At 40.5% G+C, this 18002-nt stretch overlaps 1 long non-coding RNA gene across 3 annotated transcripts in view; it reads left to right on the top strand.

Annotated features, from left to right (window-relative positions):
• The first annotated feature begins 4078 nt into the window (after positions 1-4078).
• Positions 4079-18002, top strand: part of LOC118163007 — a 71497-nt gene continuing 57573 nt past the window's right edge. For 2 of the 3 annotated variants that reach the window (XR_004748842.1, XR_004748805.1), the window contains exons 1-2: positions 4079-4285; positions 14877-15049. This is a non-coding gene — a long non-coding RNA (uncharacterized LOC118163007). The remainder of the gene's footprint in view (positions 4286-14876; positions 15050-18002) is intronic. The other variant, XR_004748820.1, reaches the window with a different exon arrangement.

The raw sequence follows: 18002 nt of genomic DNA, 5'->3' as shown, positions 1-18002 counted from the left end.
AGGGCTTATTTTACTCCTTTTTATCCTCAGCTGCTAGCTAGTACACAAACAGTTGACTTAAACGTATTCTGAGATTCAGAAATGTATGCAGTCTTATACGATTCTCTTAAGATGTTGAGCACTGTAATAAACACCCATCCTTTTGCAACATCAGATACTTTGGATGACGCAGAAGAATCCTTGAAACATTAGACCAGCAACTGAAGATGGGTACGGATGTCAAACATCTTGTTATCAAAGCCAGAGGTCTCAGTGTTTGAGAGGGCTATTTCATTTTCAACAGCCCCCGCTGTACCAAAGTATGTCCAGATTTTACAGGTAACTCGTACTGTTCCATCTATGATAGCAGTTAACATTCTTTACTTTTTTTTTTAAAAAAAAAAACTTTTAACTTTTTCTGGTATGTGTGTGTGGCGTGGCTATAGTGCTGGTAGTTAAAAATCAGTTTGTTTGTGTGTGCACAAATGCATGTCCTGTCCACGCACACGTCATTGTGGTGAACACAGGCTACTTCCGTTTCTGCTGGGTAGTGTTTTTTTCATCCCACTTTATATTCATGTAAGCGTAAATATCTGTCTACAAAGAGGTACAAAGGAGTAGATGGGGAGTTGCTCATGGTGAATCAGACTTCAGCTGAGAGACTTTCATGTCTGGAGTAAAAGGTCATAGTTGAACGATCCCTTTAAGCCTTTGCTACTGCCAGGAGAAGCAGCTGTGCCCTCCCCTTGCTCACTGCCTGTTCACTTGCATCACCCTCCCTTTTGAAGTGGTGCAATTGCTTGTGCTGCCACGTGGTGAGTTAGACCGGAGAGTAGATCTAGGTAAAATCTAATTCTACTGCTTTTGTCTTCTCTGCTGTCCTCAAGCAACAAAACAAACACACAAAACAAACAAAACCACCACCGCAGCAAAACAACAGCAAAACAACTAAAACCAACCCCAAACCAAATAAAACCAAACCAAACAAACAAAAAAAACCCTTACAACACAACCCTATTGAAATTTGAGTTAAAGGCTGAAGAGAATTCAGGACGGCTTCCTTCAAAAACATGGGCAATTTGTAAAACTCTGGCCGGTTGTTTGTTTGAAATTTAGAGCAAGGTAACAAAAAACTGGACAATTAAGTAGTGCTTGGCAGCCTTCAAGCTTAGCTTATAGCAAGGACTTTTCTTTTTTTTTTTTTTTTTTTTTTTTTTGTAGTTTTATTAGCACCAAGTCACTTTAGTCTCAAGCTGGCTTCTGGAACATTGAATAGAAAGCTCATATTCACAGCAGCCATACAGCATTTGACACACAAATCAGGATTTTTGAATTCCTGTAAAAGTCCATGAAGAAAAAAGGTTTCCCAACATCCTTCTGGAAATACCAATTTCTGTTCCTTCAGAGGCATAACTCGCTTTATGCACATTATTTTGTACCTGCATCAACTATCAGGTACACACATCTGAGACTTGCTGTTAGAGAAAAGAATCTGGTCACCTGGAAGGTGGCAATCACAATCGAACAAGATATTAACAAAGCTGTCATTTAACATAGTTCAAGCAATCCCTCTTTATATGGAGATTTTTTTCCTCTAAATGAAAGTTTCCATGATCTCTTTTTCTTTCATACTTGTCCTGTCCTTTCCTGCCATAGGTACCTGTTCTGAATTACTTGTTTGAATTTGAAACTCTTTTAAGGAGATTAGGTGTTACATTTCAGGTGTTACTCTAAATTTTATATGTTGGTCATTTTCTGTCTCTTCATGTATGCAGTCATCGAATCCAGAAAAACATGGGCAAAGATCTTATGTGGTAGCATATAGGAGGACTGCAAACAGTAGAAGTATGACCTTTTCTCAGGCACAGAAGTGCAGAGGGTAGGCAGAATTATGCCATTTCATTGTTTGGGGGTTTGAGTATTATCACACCACACATTTAAATTTTGTAAGGCAAGAAGTTGCATTTGGATTTTAATAGGAGTTACCTTGCAAGAACAGACTTTGGGGCAAGAAAATTATCTTGAAATTTTCTCCACGGGGAAGAGAAACACAGCAGTTAATCTCTGGGAGATGTAGGGCATTCCATCTTTCAGATCCTGCTACGCTCAGAGTTGGATTGTCCTCACAGTGAGAAGTAAGATACTGAAGATATTTTGCCTCAAGACAGCAGCTCCTGTGTTTCATTCCTTTTGTCTCAGGCTAAAGCAAGATCTTTGTTTCACCCATGGCAGCAGACCTTTACTTTTACCTTCATTTCCTCAAAGCACAGCTATCACCGCTTGAATATAGTCACTGCTATTAACTCTGTCACCAGACTCAGCAAGGGTTGGTTTCACCTTTGCATAAGTGGTTGCAATAATTTTGCATCCACACAGATGTTGTACATGCATTGCACCAGAAAAAAAGTGATCACATTCATTAGGAAGAAGTAGCATATGGCACTGAAATACAGTACTGTATAAAATCTTGTTAACCTGTCAACATATGAATTAGGCGAGCTTCACAAGCTGCACCATTATTATTATTTTTTTTAATATTACTTCTACCAAATCTAAAATCACACTGTATTGAAAGGGGAGATACTACTTGTGAGTCGTAGAAATTGGGGAACTTTACTTATTTCCAGTGGCATCTAATACATCTACTTCCTCTTTGCATTTAAGGCAAAATTTATGGCAAAGTTAGTAAATCACCATAGTCATACCCCCAGAAGAACAATTAGTAAGTATAAAACAGGTTTAGTTTGCTAGTATTGCTATCAGAGTAGCAATTGGAAGCTAGAACTTGCATTTATAAAATATGAATGAAAGGGAGGGAACCACATAGAAATCTGAAATTATGGCAACAAAACCCACAAATTCCACGCTCATACAGAAGGTGTAGTGTATGAGGTGTGTATTATTGTGCAGTATGTTCTGATTACAGTGGATAAGATATGAAAGGGTAAATGCATTCTGAAAGTGCAAATTGAAGTTCAGTTGTAGGTATTATGATCATAGTACTGAAGCATATAATTTGAATTTAATGCACAAAAATACACAGAAGTTACTGTTCAAATTTACATGGAAAAAACATCTGAGGAGTTAAAGAAAAATCAGTACAATTTGTTTATTTAGCTTGCAGAGGAAGATTCTCTGGCTCTCAGGACACCTGAATTCAGTTCCTAGCAGATCACAAAGGACAATTGTGTAATTTGGTAAGTCACTTAATATAGATGAGATTCATCTAAGGACGCTTAATCTTTCTTAATGATGTTTTCAAAAGAGTGAAGAGGCCTTGATTGGGGAAGAGTAAATACATCCTGCCAGAATAGAATAAGGAAGCCGTAGTGGTAATTAGAACTGGTTGCTCTGTGCTTTGGATGCAAATATAAGCAACGTCTCCTTAACCTCATTGGGATATTGAAAGCATGGTTTCATTGATGTTTGGAGAGCTGATGAAGATCAGGGAGAGAAACGAAGTGCTGAAAGAAGTTCCCAGCTGGTGTGAGTTGCTGTAGCAGAGGCACCAGAAGTCATGTAGTCTGCCCCCATATGTATAGAATCGTCTACGTGAACCAGGGTTACAGAGAGTTATAACCGAGAATTAAAAAGGGAAAAAAACTGAAGTGAACAACTATTGTGGATAAAGACCTGACCTGGCCTTGCAAAAAAAAAAAATAAAAAGATCTGCTGAAGGGTGCTTTTGCTGTTACAGGCCCCTGGATGATGGAATTGTACTGGAATGCAAACATTTCCTACAATTTCCTCTGGCAGGCTTTTCTTTGAAGTTCTGATCCTGAAAACGAAGATACGATAATGACAATAAGAATACTTCTAAATCCTACCTATATTAGGGATGTGGTATCTGACTCACCACTTAAAACTCTAGCTTTTCTGTGTATGCATATATATGTTTATATCACAGTACACTAATATTGCAAGAGTAAAGCATAATGGATCAGACTTTTTGGTATTGCTGATCTGAGTTTTATCTGTGGTTACAGTACTAGCAGGAAATATTGTGCCTGTGGTTTCTATATCCTGAGTGGAAATGTGGAATTCAATAAAATAGGTCTCATTACCTGTCTCCAACATATGTTCTCATTTTAGTGTTTCTGTACATACGGATAGCTCAGATTTATCTTCCAAGTGACAATGCTTATCCTGTTCACCGCAGAACTTGAGAAAGCTTTTGCTGAGCTTCAAAGTCTTACAAGGAAACCTGCTATCATATACTGAGTTCAAGTTACCACTCTGTTATGGTGGGACGTTGAGAAAAATACCCAAATTTCAGATTGTGGTATTTTGACACAAAAAGGAAATGGTACAGTATAAACAAGGATCAGTCTCTGTGGGTCAGGGTTCTGCTGGGTTACATATTACACAGGCTAGCTGTTCACAAACACAAAGATACAAAGTTGATGGAAGTAGAATATGAGACTCTATTGTATTTATACAAGGCTGGTATAACAGTAACAAACTTGTCAGCCTCACAAGTCACTGCTATAAAACACACCAGGCCCAGAGGAGGCCACAGTGCTGTATATATATATACTGCCTGTCTCCTCCCTCCTCCCCCAGACCTAGGAGTTTAAAGATCACATACCCTTCTGTTATTGTTATCGAATTAGGTCTGATTTAAAGAGGCTACTGACAAGAAAAACACAGTTTATCCAACTCTTCTTTGTTGTAACAGTGCTACCTCAATTTCCTGATTTTAATCTATAGCCCTCTCCCAGTTAAATTGTGTTAATATCCTCCCCTGTTACTGTGTCTCTTCAAAAGCTACCCACCAAATCATCTGCTCTAACAATCTAACTCCTCACTTCCTTTTATAGATTATCCAGTGTCTCTTAGCCAAGAATCCCTTTTAGATCCAGAAAGCTTTATTTTCTCTTTCCTGCCCCTTAATTATACACAAAAGGATTCTCCTGACTGAGCTAACATCTATCCTTTATCACGTTGAACAACACCTGATCCTCATTCCCAGCAGTCTGCTAATCTCTTCTGGGATATCTGCTGTTAAAGTGATCAGACCTACACAGACAGTTTGCTACCCCTGTTTCTTTGCAATGGTAAGAGGTCTGCATGTTTCCTCTGGATTGTTCACTCACTCTTTCACCAGCATCTCACAGTTGTGCCTTGTCTTTTTCCCCGTAGAAAACCAAGCAGTGCCTTTCTGAGGGGGGGGCAGGTTTGTAGCCAGACACCTTGTCCATAAATTCTCTCCAGTATAAAAATAAAACCTGTAACATCATCAAATGCAAATCACTAGGGGTTGTCATTGTACCTGGTGTACAGGGCATGGTATTTTCCCCAACTGCTTCTATGGTGTCTACTGTTCCCTTGCAGCTGGGAACTCCTGTTGTGAGCCCCGGCCTCGCTGTAATTCAGATATGTGACTGATTCACTCCCACACCTAGTTGATGTGTCTTCTGCGAATAAGAAATGTCACTGATGACTGACATACCCTGAAGTGTTTTTTCACGACTCACAACCCAAGTAGGGGTTGGCAAACTCCAAACAGTGGAGGCACTCTTCCTTCCAGCAGGATTATGGGCCCCTTGGGTGATTTACTGATGTGAAGGGCAGATGCCTATTCTGAATATGGACATTTTAGACCTCCAGCAGTAGTTTCAGGACCTTGTGATGACACAGTCCCACAGTGAGTACTCATTTCTGTCGCCCAAAACCAGAGCTTACTGAAAGGGAGGAATGAATGTGATGGAAATCATCTCAATTTCTGGAAGGACTGAAGAGAAGCATAGTGTCTGAAACATCCCTGTCCCCCTCATGGGTTACACGCTTTGCCCCTGCTGTGTTGACCCTCTTTGCCTTTTCTGATGGAGCAAAGACTTGCTTCAGAGTCGCTGCCTTGCCAAAAGGACTAGCAAGATGAGGAGGCATCAAATTTTATGCAGTATTGCAGAGCAGCTGATTGCTGTGTTTTTTGATGTGGTCCCTTATTTGGAGCTGCGGTGTTGCAAAAATGTACGTGTGCGACAGATGAGTCAGAAACTATAAAGTCTGTGCTGTTTGAGCTGTAAAAGGCTCTGAATTATGGTGTGCTTAAGCTAATAAGTGGTATGGACTTGACCCAGTCCTAGATCACACAAGATACTTCAGGTGGAGGAGGGGAGGCTGTGGAAGGCTTTTGACTTTTTGGTCATTCCAGTAAGTAAAATGGAAGGCAGAGCAATATGCAGGAGGAAAAGGAAAAGGGATGCTGAGAATAGGTGAGGGCTGTTTAAACAGGGAAGAGGAAAAAGCACAAAACAGTTCTAGAGATCATGTAAGGATCAGTTGTGCCTTGAAAATTAATAGCCAGGTAATTCCAAATACAAATTTTTGTGTCAGTATTTAGTGAATCACAGGAAATTGGAAATGCTGGTATGTTAACAGTGATAAACCATAGGGATGCTCTAAGCAGTTGTAGAGATGTGCCAATGTTTTCCTTTTTAGAGTCACTTGATACAAGATTAATGAAGCAAACATCCATTCGGTGTCTCATTAAATCAATTACAACCAGATAAAATGTCCAGTGGCTTCAGCTAAATGTTTGCAGTAAGAACCAAATTTTCAGCCATGAGTGGGCCTACAAGTTAATAGAGTGGTATTAAATCACCACAGACAGTAGAAGGGATTAAGCAGGTTGTCAGGATCATATTTCTCCCCTACTGATTCACTTGTAGCAAAAATGAAACTTCGGCTTCAAAGAAGCTATTTTAAAAAATCACAATTTTCAGGAAGGAATGACGTTATTTTGCCCGCTTTAGCCGAATGAATGCCTCTATGCTGAGCACAAATGAGCTGCTTGCCCTAGTTGAATAAAAACTACGACAAGGGCTTTGATCAGTGTTGACAGTGTTCCTGCAGTATTTCAGTGTCTTGTTCCTTTGTGCTTTCTAGAACCACTACTAATGACGTTGGTTAAGAGAGAGTGCAAATTGCAATAAGATGGCCATCTCCAGAGAGGGCTGAATTAGTCTGTTGCAAGGATTCTTTAATTATTAATGTCATTGCTACAGATTTTTTTTTTTTTTTCGTTTTAATAGTTCCTAAAGACAAAGAGATCCTTTATGAGCTCCTTAAAAGAACCACTTGTCTATATTACAAAATTTGTCCACTTTAGTCCACAAAAACTCCTTTTACATTAGTGACACACCAATGCTCTTGTTTAAAGGGTTACATTCCACACTGGGTTTATTTTTCCTTGGAGACAAGCAGGAAATCTGTCACTAATTTCCTTCCAGCCAGCTCCGACTGCCTTTTCTCAGTCCTCTTAATCCTCTGCAAGTTTCTCCCATTTTATCTTCTGAATACAGTCCTGGTTCTCTTAACTTCACTTTTGTGTTCCTCTTGAGGTATTCTTCATCTCTCACAGGCAGCCCCAAGTTGGCACTTGGCAGAAGAAGCAGGTTACCTGCTCTCCCTGTTCACCCACCCACCTTGTGCACATCTATTTCTTCACTTACCACATTCCTCTTTCCTTGTCCAGTCATCTTTATTCTCACCTATCTCCTTGTTGCATGCAGTGTGTCCAAAACTTGGTTTCCTCTTTTCACACCCAAACCCTTTATTTTAATAGCTTCCCACCTGCCATACAAGAAACTTCTCTAATCCTCAATGTCAGGTCATCAGCTTTTCATTAAATCGTGTGCCTTCATGAGCTGTGTATTTGCAATTCAGCATTTCCTGCCTATTGCTGCTGCCAGAAATTGCAGCCCTGTTGTTGCAAGGCTCTCCTCATCTCTCATCACTCACCAACAAAGCTGGCCTTCTCTGATCTCTCTTGTCATTTCTGCCTCTTCACTTCCTTCTGCTCCTTACCCAGGTTCAGCTCCGTGGCCCAGCAGAATTCTGTCCCTGGCTTAGTGCAGTTATCTCATTTTATCCTTTACCTTTTTCATGGTTTCATATCCTTATTTCCTGCTTTGTCTCTTGTGTTTCTCAGCCTCATGCATTTTTTATGTCACTCTGTGCTTCAGGCCTCTCACGTAAAAAGCCCTGCTTTTCCCCAAATTCCCTCAAGTCTTCTTGTATCCAGCTCAACAGTGTCTTTCAGCCGCTGTCCCAGAAACTGTATTTTTCCAAAGTTAGACAGTAAACTCTTCAAAGCATGGCTTCAGTACTGTCAAAAAGCAGAAGCCTTTCCACCTCCACTTTAAAAGCAGTGAGTGCGCTTTGGAGAGAGATTTTGCCAGATGTAGAGCCACATTCTATGTTGTCCTTCAGGGCTGACACAGTGGGTATCTAAAGACTGACAGACCCTAAGTAAGGTCAGTTTTGGACTTTTTGGCAATCAGTTTAAGCCCTTCCCAGTTTTATTTAGAAATTCTGAAGTATTTGAAGGAGATGTTCCCACTTAATACAAAGCTAAAATTGCTCTAAACCTGGGGTATATGTAGCTCCCTAAAAATAAATAAATAAATAAATAAATAAATAAATAAATAAATCATATTCAATTGCAAGTCTTTGAAAAATGCTTGTGTACTTTCAGGCACATAATGACAATTGAAAAAAATACCTACTCTGAAGGAGTGGAGGTACAAGCAAATATATTAGGAGCAGGCATGAGAGAAAGTTAATCTTCTCTTTCTCTCATGTTTGTTTCTCCTCTACCAGTGCTGTGGAGACAGAAAATAACTCCTCACACAGTGATGGCATCACCATTGCAGGCACACTGTCAGCTTAATTTGTTTTCTGACTTCAGCAGGGGAAATAGGCTCTGACTGCTGACTCACTTGTTAGGTCTGAAGTGAAGTAGCTATGTTTATTTCAACTATTTGGCCATAAGATTGGTGTTTTAAATATCCACCGCCTTTGTAGCAGATATAGGTACTCATATGCAGGAAGGAGAAAGGAAATAAAGGGTCTGAAGTAACTGCACTTCTTTGTTACAGAGCAGATGTGGTATAAAACAAGGATTTGCAAGGTTTTGGCAGTGTTGCCCTGTTGAATGCCCATGTTGAATTCTGTTTTCATACTGGACCACATTGCAGAGATGACCTTAACTGTAGTGGTAAGGCTGAGAACCAGTGGTGTCAGTGAGAGATGGGCTGGCTGCTGATCCATTGCTCCCATGTTTTTATTTTTCTCTCTTGGCCTCACCCCTAATGTCTCTTCAAGCTGAAGTGAAGAAGTCTGTGTGTAAATGGTCCCATTTTGAACACTAGAGTGCTCTGACTTCATTATCTTTTGTTTTCCATGTACCTCTGAGGTTGGGGCAGAATTTACCTTGCCCACAATGAATATTTTTTGATGTCTACATTATATACTTTACATATATTTTGAATTAAAGGGGTTGCAGTTTAGTTTGGACTGGCAAAGTAGCAGCTAGCAGAGACTCTTCCTAAGAACATAACTTTCTTTTTGACTCTCCTTCTTTATTTAACTACTTGGAGCCCTAGTCCTCTGCTGGTGGAAGATGAGAGGGGCTCCACCTGTTTTAACCACTTTTCATCTCCTGGGCTTTTAAACCTTTGTCTACCACTGTATCTCCTAAGCAAAATGGAATTGTGGTCATTATCAAAAAAAAAAAAAAAAAGGCACATTTAACAGCAATGAAAGGCTCTAAATATTTATAGCAAGGAAGAACATACACAAGAAATAATAACAAAAAGATACAGATTGTTTCAGCCCTGTGGTTTTCCTCAGGATGTTTAAGTAGTGTTGCCTTAGTTTCACTTTATTTTTCTGTGATCCTTAGAAGTTATTTAATATCAGACCTAATCATATTTTTTGCGTTTACCTTATTTGTTTTCCGTTTCTCCTTCTAGAGTTTAGGTTGGGAACTACTCTTGCTGTTTTTTCACCTTTTTGTTAGGCTTCAGGACAACGCAGAAAAATAAACGTGCTGCCATATTTCTAAATTCTAATGGACTCAATATTTTTTTTTTCTTTTTTTTGTCATAGTTTTAATTATGTGCATGCATTTTAATAATAGGTCTGAGTATTTCTGTAGGAAATAAATGTGGAATTCTAGAAACTGATGTTGCAACAACCTTAGCAATGTTCTTTTGTATGGCAATATTCTTTTATTACTCTTCCCTCTACAACTGGGATTAATTTCAATTGTACAATGTATCTTCTTATAAACGAACTGTTAAAACTAACGAAAATGTGTAATTTAAATACATGGAAAGATAATGTACTAATGCATTAAAACAATGAATACAGTAATATTCCCTTTGAAACTATAGGCATAATTCAAATAAATCCCTACAGTAGCAAAACTCAATCTAAATTTTTAACTTTTAAATCAGCAATCTTCATCCAGACCTAGAAGATTGCTGCATAGTATCCTTCAATTTAGGAGCTTTGCAATAGCTGTCAAAACAACTGCCTAGTATAACACCATGTAGTTAAAAAACATTGTCTCTATACTCAACGTGGGCATGGTCATTTTTCGGATGGTGTGGAGAAGACTCATCCTAATGCTGCAGATTGGAGGAGTCTGATCTAACCCTGTTTTAGGAATCCCTGAAGATTCAGGACAGGGTGAATCCATGGTCAGATTAATTTTGTTCTAAATACTGTACTGGGTCATCCACAAGGGTGAGAAAATGCATTAGGCTGATGGAGCATGGTATATGGCCTAAATGCACTATACCAGCAAACACAGTTTCTGTGAAAATGACCCAGTGTTTCTTTTCCAGCTGGCAATGGTTAAGTATTAATGAATGCTTCTTTTTGCTCATGGACTGGTAAAGGACTTTACCAGAGAGAACTGAAATTTCCAGGTATCAAGAGCTGTGTGTCATAAACTAAACTAGGAGAGGCTTTGTTTCCCATCCCACACTGTCATCTCAAACGTTCATTCTTAGCTTTGCTTCTTAACTTGGCATACTCCTTGGTGAGCTTTTCACATTAGTTGCTCTGCATCCTACAAAGTGGCCTATATACTGGGCTTTCTAAATGCAAAGACCACTGAAAGCTCATGGGAAGCTCTTCATCCTTTTATCTGATGAAGAATCAAATAAATCTTGATTAGAAGCCTCAGGATCTGGCCCAGAGAATACTCATGCTTTACTACTAACAGTTACTGAGCTTAGTAGAAAAGCTAAAGAAGATTTCAGCCCAAGAAATATTATCTACAAGAATCAAACAACATAGCAAGAAATAAGAATACAGCCTTTTGGGGATGTCCTGGTTTCAGTTAGGACAGAGTTATTTTTCCTCCTAGTAGCTGGTAGGGTGCTATGTTTTGGATTAGGATGCGAAGAGTGCTGATAACATGCTGATGTTTTAATTGTGGCAGAGCAGTGCTTACACTAAGCCAAGGACTTTTCAGCTTCTCACTCTGTCCTGCCAGCAGGCAGGCTGGGGGTGCAGCAAGAGCTGGGAGGGGACAGACCCAGGGCAGCTGACCCAAACTGGCCAAAGGGGTATTCCATGCCATCTGGCGTCATGCTGAACAATATATAGGGGTGGATAGCCGGGGTGGGGGGCCGGCTGCTTGGGGTTGGGCTGGGCATCAGTCAGCGGGTGGTGGGCAATTGCATTGTGCACCGCTTGTTTCATACACATTATTATTATATTTCCTATTTTAATGAACTGTCTTTATCTCAACCCACAGGCTTCACTTTCCCGTTTCTCTCCCCCATCCCAGAGAGGGAGGGGGGAGGGTGAGCGAACGGCTGTGTGGTGTTTAGCTGCCAGCCGGGTTAAGCCACAACAGGGGAATAGATGGCTTTTAAGCTGTTCAAAACCGTATGATTTAGTACTTTGTCTAGAATAATAATAATATTCTATTTCATATTTGACAATGTTTAGAAAATTGTAATAATTGGATTGAGGTGCATGCTTCATTGGATTTCTACATCTTAAGACTGGGAGAACATAAGGGATAACTTCCTTTTTTGGCACTGTATATATTAGTTAAACATTCTTGCAAAATACAACTTGAAGAAACTATGGAAGAAAAATTCTTCTTGCCCTATAAGAGTGTAATTTTGTTTTACAAAACAGAGGAAGGCCCAGGTTTTGTAATCTGAGTACCCCATATCTGGTCCTGAAATAAACTATTTATATTGTTGATTCCTAGCACATCTACTGATTTGTCCTGCCGCTTCTCTCTCACACACTAACCATTTCTATGAGCAATATTCAAAATAGTACCTGGGCAGCAGCTGATCTGCATGCTTTATACTTGTCAGCAAAGTGAAAGAAATACAAAACCCAACAAAAGTTCAGCAAAAGGTAGTTGAGCTTGACTTTTTTAGCTAGAGGAAGAAGCTAATACTGGTGTTAATTACATGCCTTTAAAAATGCAAATCTTCATTACAGCTATTGTTCCCAACTCAAAATCAGTTAGATTTACTGTCTATCACAGTTCCTAGCTGCAGCTTTTAAGCACCAGGAACTGCCTCCATACAAAAGGCTGCAATCAAGGACTTGCCAAAATTAAATAGATGCGAGCATCAAAATGCTCATCATAGCACTTATGATGTAATTGTGCCAGGTGGTTGCATGGACCATGACAGAATAAAAATTTCAGAGCTATCCCAGTTTTATGAGCTTCTATTGTTCTGTAAAAGATATCTAATGCCCTCTTTTCAGATGCATTGAGACAACATACTTTCAAAAAACTTTCTCTAGGATGGAGAGTCAGAGTTAATCATGATTAAAAACTATTGGCTCTTCTAGGACATCTTTAGCACATTTTGATGGTAATGTAGATAAACATCGCCATCTGACTGAAAATTGTAAAGTAGAATATGTCAGTTATAATTGAGAACTTTCTTATACTGAGATATCTGCAAGCAATAGAAGTGTACATATAGGTATAGTTTATGTGTGGTTGTATGTCGGGTCACTGCTCATGAGCTGTCCCACAGCCTGTACTCTCAGGGATTCCCCAGAGTAGTTCACCAAACTTTAAAGCTGTCTAGGTCTGTCCATCCTTTTGTTCCAGGACCAGGAGGAAAAATGGTCCCCATATTTTTCCTTTCCAAGTCCCATTTCTATCTTCCAATTCATCCTACTATAATCCAGTTCAACATCTGTCTAACTCAGTCTAAATGTTTTCTGTGAAAATACGTCTCATGTATTTGTTCCTTGTAGGGTAATTCAAGGCCAAGGGGGTTAGTGTTTACATAGGGTGGGTGAGCCTAACTGACAGTCTGGGAGCATTGGTTTTCACTTGTTTGCATTGGCCGAGGATGATGTAAGCTCAGAGAGAACTGGGGAGACAGTGGACAGAAACGGGACTTAGAGGGCTAGCATGACACAGACAAATGGCCCCAAGGTCCTAGGCAAAGGATGGATGTTTACATGGGAATGTAGCCCACACATGTCCCAGAGTCTGCATGACCTTTAGTTTTAGATATCATGTTTGTACTAGAGATTTCACTGAAGATGAATGGGATGAACAGCGTGATAGATGGGATGAATCACAGAGTGGGATTTATCTGCCTAAATTGCCTTAGACAACTATTTTGAAGTTGATGAGCCTGACCTCTAACATTTAGATAGCTAAAATTGTATGAATGAAATTATTCCTTGCAGAAATATCCTGGGCTGTGTTGTAGGAGTGGGAATGATGGAGGGAATAAATTGCTTAGAGTTGTATTAACAGACCAGAATCTGACTGTAAGCCCCTAATGAGAAGCTTCCATGAAGTGCAGTGCTTAGATGTGCCGATTGAGGTGATTTTAATAAAAATGAGACATGCTCATGCAGGTGTGTGTGTGACTCTGCCAATACTTATCTGAGCATCAATGACTGAGGGAGAGGGCATTCAGACTGGAACAGGTGCAGAGAAGTGATGACAGTAGTGAAAAGTGTTTTAGAGAAGAAAGCTTGCTCAGCTTATAAATTCAAAGGCTGAAAGAGGTCACAGTTATTCTCTGTGCATGCATAACAGGTAAAATGTCTGGAACAGAGGGAGACATTTATGCTAAAGAACAGTACTGGTACAGGAACACATGAGTATATATTGGCCCTGAATAAATGTAGATTGATGGCTAGAAGGTTTATAACCATCAGATCAGTAAAACTCTTTGTATTTTTAAAACAGACATGGAAATAAGGGAAGTCAGAGTCTAAACAGCTCTAAAAGAGAACCTGGCAGGTTTATGAAAAGGATGATATAGGTTATTTGCCTGTAACACTAGATAGGTAGAACCTGATATACTGGGAAATTGCACTCATTCCATTGCTCCTGGGTTAGACTCTAGCCTATCTGGGCAAATACACCGAGTGTCTGTAAGAGATGGAACAAAAGCTAAGCTAAAATTGAATTTTAATGGCTTGCTGTGAGAGGCAGGTAATTATTTAGAAGATAATATACCCCTATAGATACCAGAATCAAATTCCTGCTGGCAGGATTCAGGTATTGAAGCATAAGTGCCAGCATTTAGAGTCCGTTTCAGATAAAGATGGCTAAGGGAAGGCAGGGAATAAAAACATAATGTCTTATAAACAGAGCTTATGTTACAGAGGTGGCATTGCAAATGCCATTCACCTAGAATCTTGAAAGCAAAGGAGTAAGACATTAGGGAAAAAATCTGTTCATTCCTACATGACCCATAAACTCACAATACTTAAGGACTGCAGACTTTGACTCTACTACAACAGACAGCAAAGTACCACACAGCTTCTGAGCTCTGGAAGGAAATCTTTCTGGTAGCTGATACCTGTGACTGGAATAGGGTGTATTGAACCTGAGGTAGCAAAGCTGTCTATTTCTAAATTTCTGTGACAGTTATTCCTGATAAATATTCACATTACTATCTTCACTTCGATGTATTCTTCATCCTCAGGAATAAAGATCTCTAATTCTAAAATTAGATTTTCTGGTAGTGAAAATCAGAAGAGTGGAGACTATAAAGATCAAAAAGAATGCTATAGAAAGTGAAAAATATAGATGGTAGCATTAAAATTCAGCACTCTCCATATTCTTTATTTGACAGAACACAATGTGTACTGTACTCAGCAACTCTGCACACTTAGTACAGGGATCTCTTTTTTTTTCCTGTGGAAAAAGGAGTCTTAAAGGCTTTCAAAGGAGAACACTTTCAAAGGTAACCACTTTTTTATCATGTCCCATATTTTTGGACCTGAATTTCAGCACTGGAGATTTCAGGTACTATAAAAACATCAATGTATTGCGACTTTGTATTAAGGTCATGTCTCACTGATGCAAACCGTACTGGTTTAGCCACCCAGCCTGACAAACTGCTGCAAGTGCCAAGCCATGTATCCTTTTTTCCCCCCCATAATTATACCATTTTTATCCCTGAGTGAGATTTCTCAGACATGCTATTGTTGTCAGGGACATACAGCTCCATTACCACTATGCTGAAAACTCTTCCCTGCCCCCACAATGCATTCAAATGGATCTGAGCTTTCACTAAACAGCGGTTTCATAATCACAGATTGAACAAAGTGTAGTTGTGCTTATTAGAAGTGCCATAGTACAGACACGGTCATTTTGTTATTTAACTCTAAAAAAAAATCTCTGTATAATACTATTTTTGTTGAACCACCAACACTCCCTCCCAAGACTTAGATGCTGTATCAAAGCTTAAAAAATATATCTTTGAACAGAGTAGGGATGTCAGGTCAGAAAAGAATTTAAAGTGAAAACAACTGGAAAGCTATATTGCACATAAAACATCTTCCAACTTGATCAGCAATTGATAAAAAGTAATTTGGATTGGCGCTCTTTTTGTTTTCAGACAGGGGTTTGAAGGTCTGGGTTTCTTAAGCATTATTTTAATTGTATTAAGTCTCTCTGAAGTCAATAGAAAGACTCTCACAGGTCTCCTAAAAATAGACTAGCTGCTCTCCTCAGTGGCAAAATACTGTGAGGACTTATGAGCATAATAGGGGCTGTGGCTGGCAGTGCCTGGCATTGCAGACACAGAATGCTCCCCCACAGCAGCAGGATGCATGCTCCCCAGGATCGAGCACCAGCTAGACCTAGCTAGACTAGCAGCAGGCTCCTCCTTGCAGGCTCTCTTCCTGGGGTGGGGGTTTGGCCCTTCAGACTCCTCCTGGGAGGGCAACACAATGGCTGGCAGGAACCCAGGAGGCTCCTGTGCAGCAGGGGCAATGATGGGTCCTCATGGAGTTGCCAGAGGAGCTGAACAGGCTCAGTGGCTGACCCGAGTTGCTGCTCACAAGCAGGGCAGAGCTGGTGGCAGCTCTGCTCACAGAGGGCAGCCCCAGCTGCAGCAGCTACAGGATGCTGCAGGTGGGGGTCCAGAGGAAGGCCAGAAGGTGGGCAGCAGGGTTGGGACTGTGGGCTTTGGAGAAGCAGACGGGGTCATGTTTAGGTATTGTACGGCAGGATCCTCATGGGGAGCTGCTGTGAAGGGGAAGGGTGCCCAGGAGAGCTGAGGGGTTTCTAGGGACAACTTACTGAGAGCTCAGGAATGAACTCTTTTGCCATGCAAGAAGACTGGGAGTTTCAGGAGGCCTGCATGGCTAGATGGGGAGCTTCTCAGTGAATTAGCACAGAAGAAGGGAGTGAAGAAGAGGTAGTAATGAGGACAGGCAGCAAAACAGAAGTATAAAAGCAGTGTTAGGCATGTCATGTCAAATCAGGATGTCCAAAGCCCAGCTGGAGCTAGGACTGCTGAGGGGCACTGTGGGGAAAAAGAGAACCTGTGGCAATGCCATCTGGAAAAGCAAGCTCATGAAGAACAGTAGTCCACTGAAGGGGGAGAAGAAACTCTCTTTACTGATGGAGCAGGAAAGGGTGTTGTATTCAATGACTTTTTCTTCAGCCTTCACAAGCAAAGATTGTTTGGGTACTGAAATGATTTGGGGTGGGGAGGGTCAGACAGCATTGGGGAGGGTTCAAACAAGTTGTAGGCTTGACAGAAGTTGGATGTACTCAAAACCAGGGGGCTGGGTAGGACTTACCTGAAGGTGCTGGCCAATGTGACTGAGAAGTCATTAAGTGGGGAAAACATTTTATTTTATTTTGTATTTTTTTAATAGCAAAGCTGCTGTGAAGAAGAAAATGGAACATGCTTGTGAATAATTCTAGCAGTAGCTGAGATACATCAGCTGCACTGGCTATTATAATGGAAAGAAATTCCCACAACTGAGTGGGCCATGGGATTTGATTTTCATATTTTGTGTCCTACTTTCATGTTTATTAGTCATTACATACAGCAGCCTTCATTTCTAAGACCTGGGATTTGAGGTGTCATATTTCTGAAGCAAAAATGAAAGTCTTGCTGAAATTATCTCTGAGGGAAGATGCAACACCAGGTGAAACAGTACTTGTAGAAGCTGGACCTGATATGAGCTTTCACAGCTGCCATGGCTGAGATAAGCTGATAGCCTGGTGAAATACTCATTTGATATCTGGGGAGAAAATGCTGTGAGAAAGCAAGATCTTACCATCAGTGAGCCAAGTCCCAGAGTTTATGCTTAGTTTTAGCTTAGCTGAATACCTATATGACTCGGCTAGATTTTGTCTTCAGACCTTAGACCTGCACGAGGACTGCGAGTCATGATCAAGCACAGCCCCCCCCCCCCCCCCTCCATCCCCCAAATTGCAGGCCATTCAGTTTGTGAGTTGTAACTTGTGAATTTTAATTTCCACTGTCTGGCAACCTATCTATCTAAGCCTCCTATCACACTCACCCTGCTCACGTTTCCCTGTTCTCTGATACCCGGCTACTGACCTTGCTGTCCGCCTTTCCCTCCTGTGTTTCCTAAGCACCACCTCAGCAAGAGGGAGCACAGGCTGGCTCTGAGCCAGACCCAGGGAAGCACAGAGCAGCAACACATCTCACTTTGATACCTTTCCCTTAGAGGGGAGACTGATTCAGCTTTCTTTTATCTTCTATAGTAGCTTTCTCAAGCTAAGGTACGTTTAGTCAGAAGGTTTGAAAGCCGACATGGGAGTGAAGATGGGCAGACAGACAGCGTGGTCAGATGTCATCTCATTCAGAAACCAAGTGAAATATCTAAGGAAGAGAAAAAAGGAACATAAGGCTGGGAGTGAGAGACGTAACCGAGCCTCATTTTCCCTTTCATTTACGTCACTTGGAATTCTGCTAATTGGTTTGAATAGA

The sequence above is a fragment of the Oxyura jamaicensis genome, chromosome 1 (assembly GCF_011077185.1).
Source record: "Oxyura jamaicensis isolate SHBP4307 breed ruddy duck chromosome 1, BPBGC_Ojam_1.0, whole genome shotgun sequence".
Lineage (NCBI taxonomy): Eukaryota > Metazoa > Chordata > Aves > Anseriformes > Anatidae > Oxyura > Oxyura jamaicensis.
Note: the sequence above shows the minus strand (reverse complement) of the source record. Positions and strands in the feature narration are given on the sequence as shown.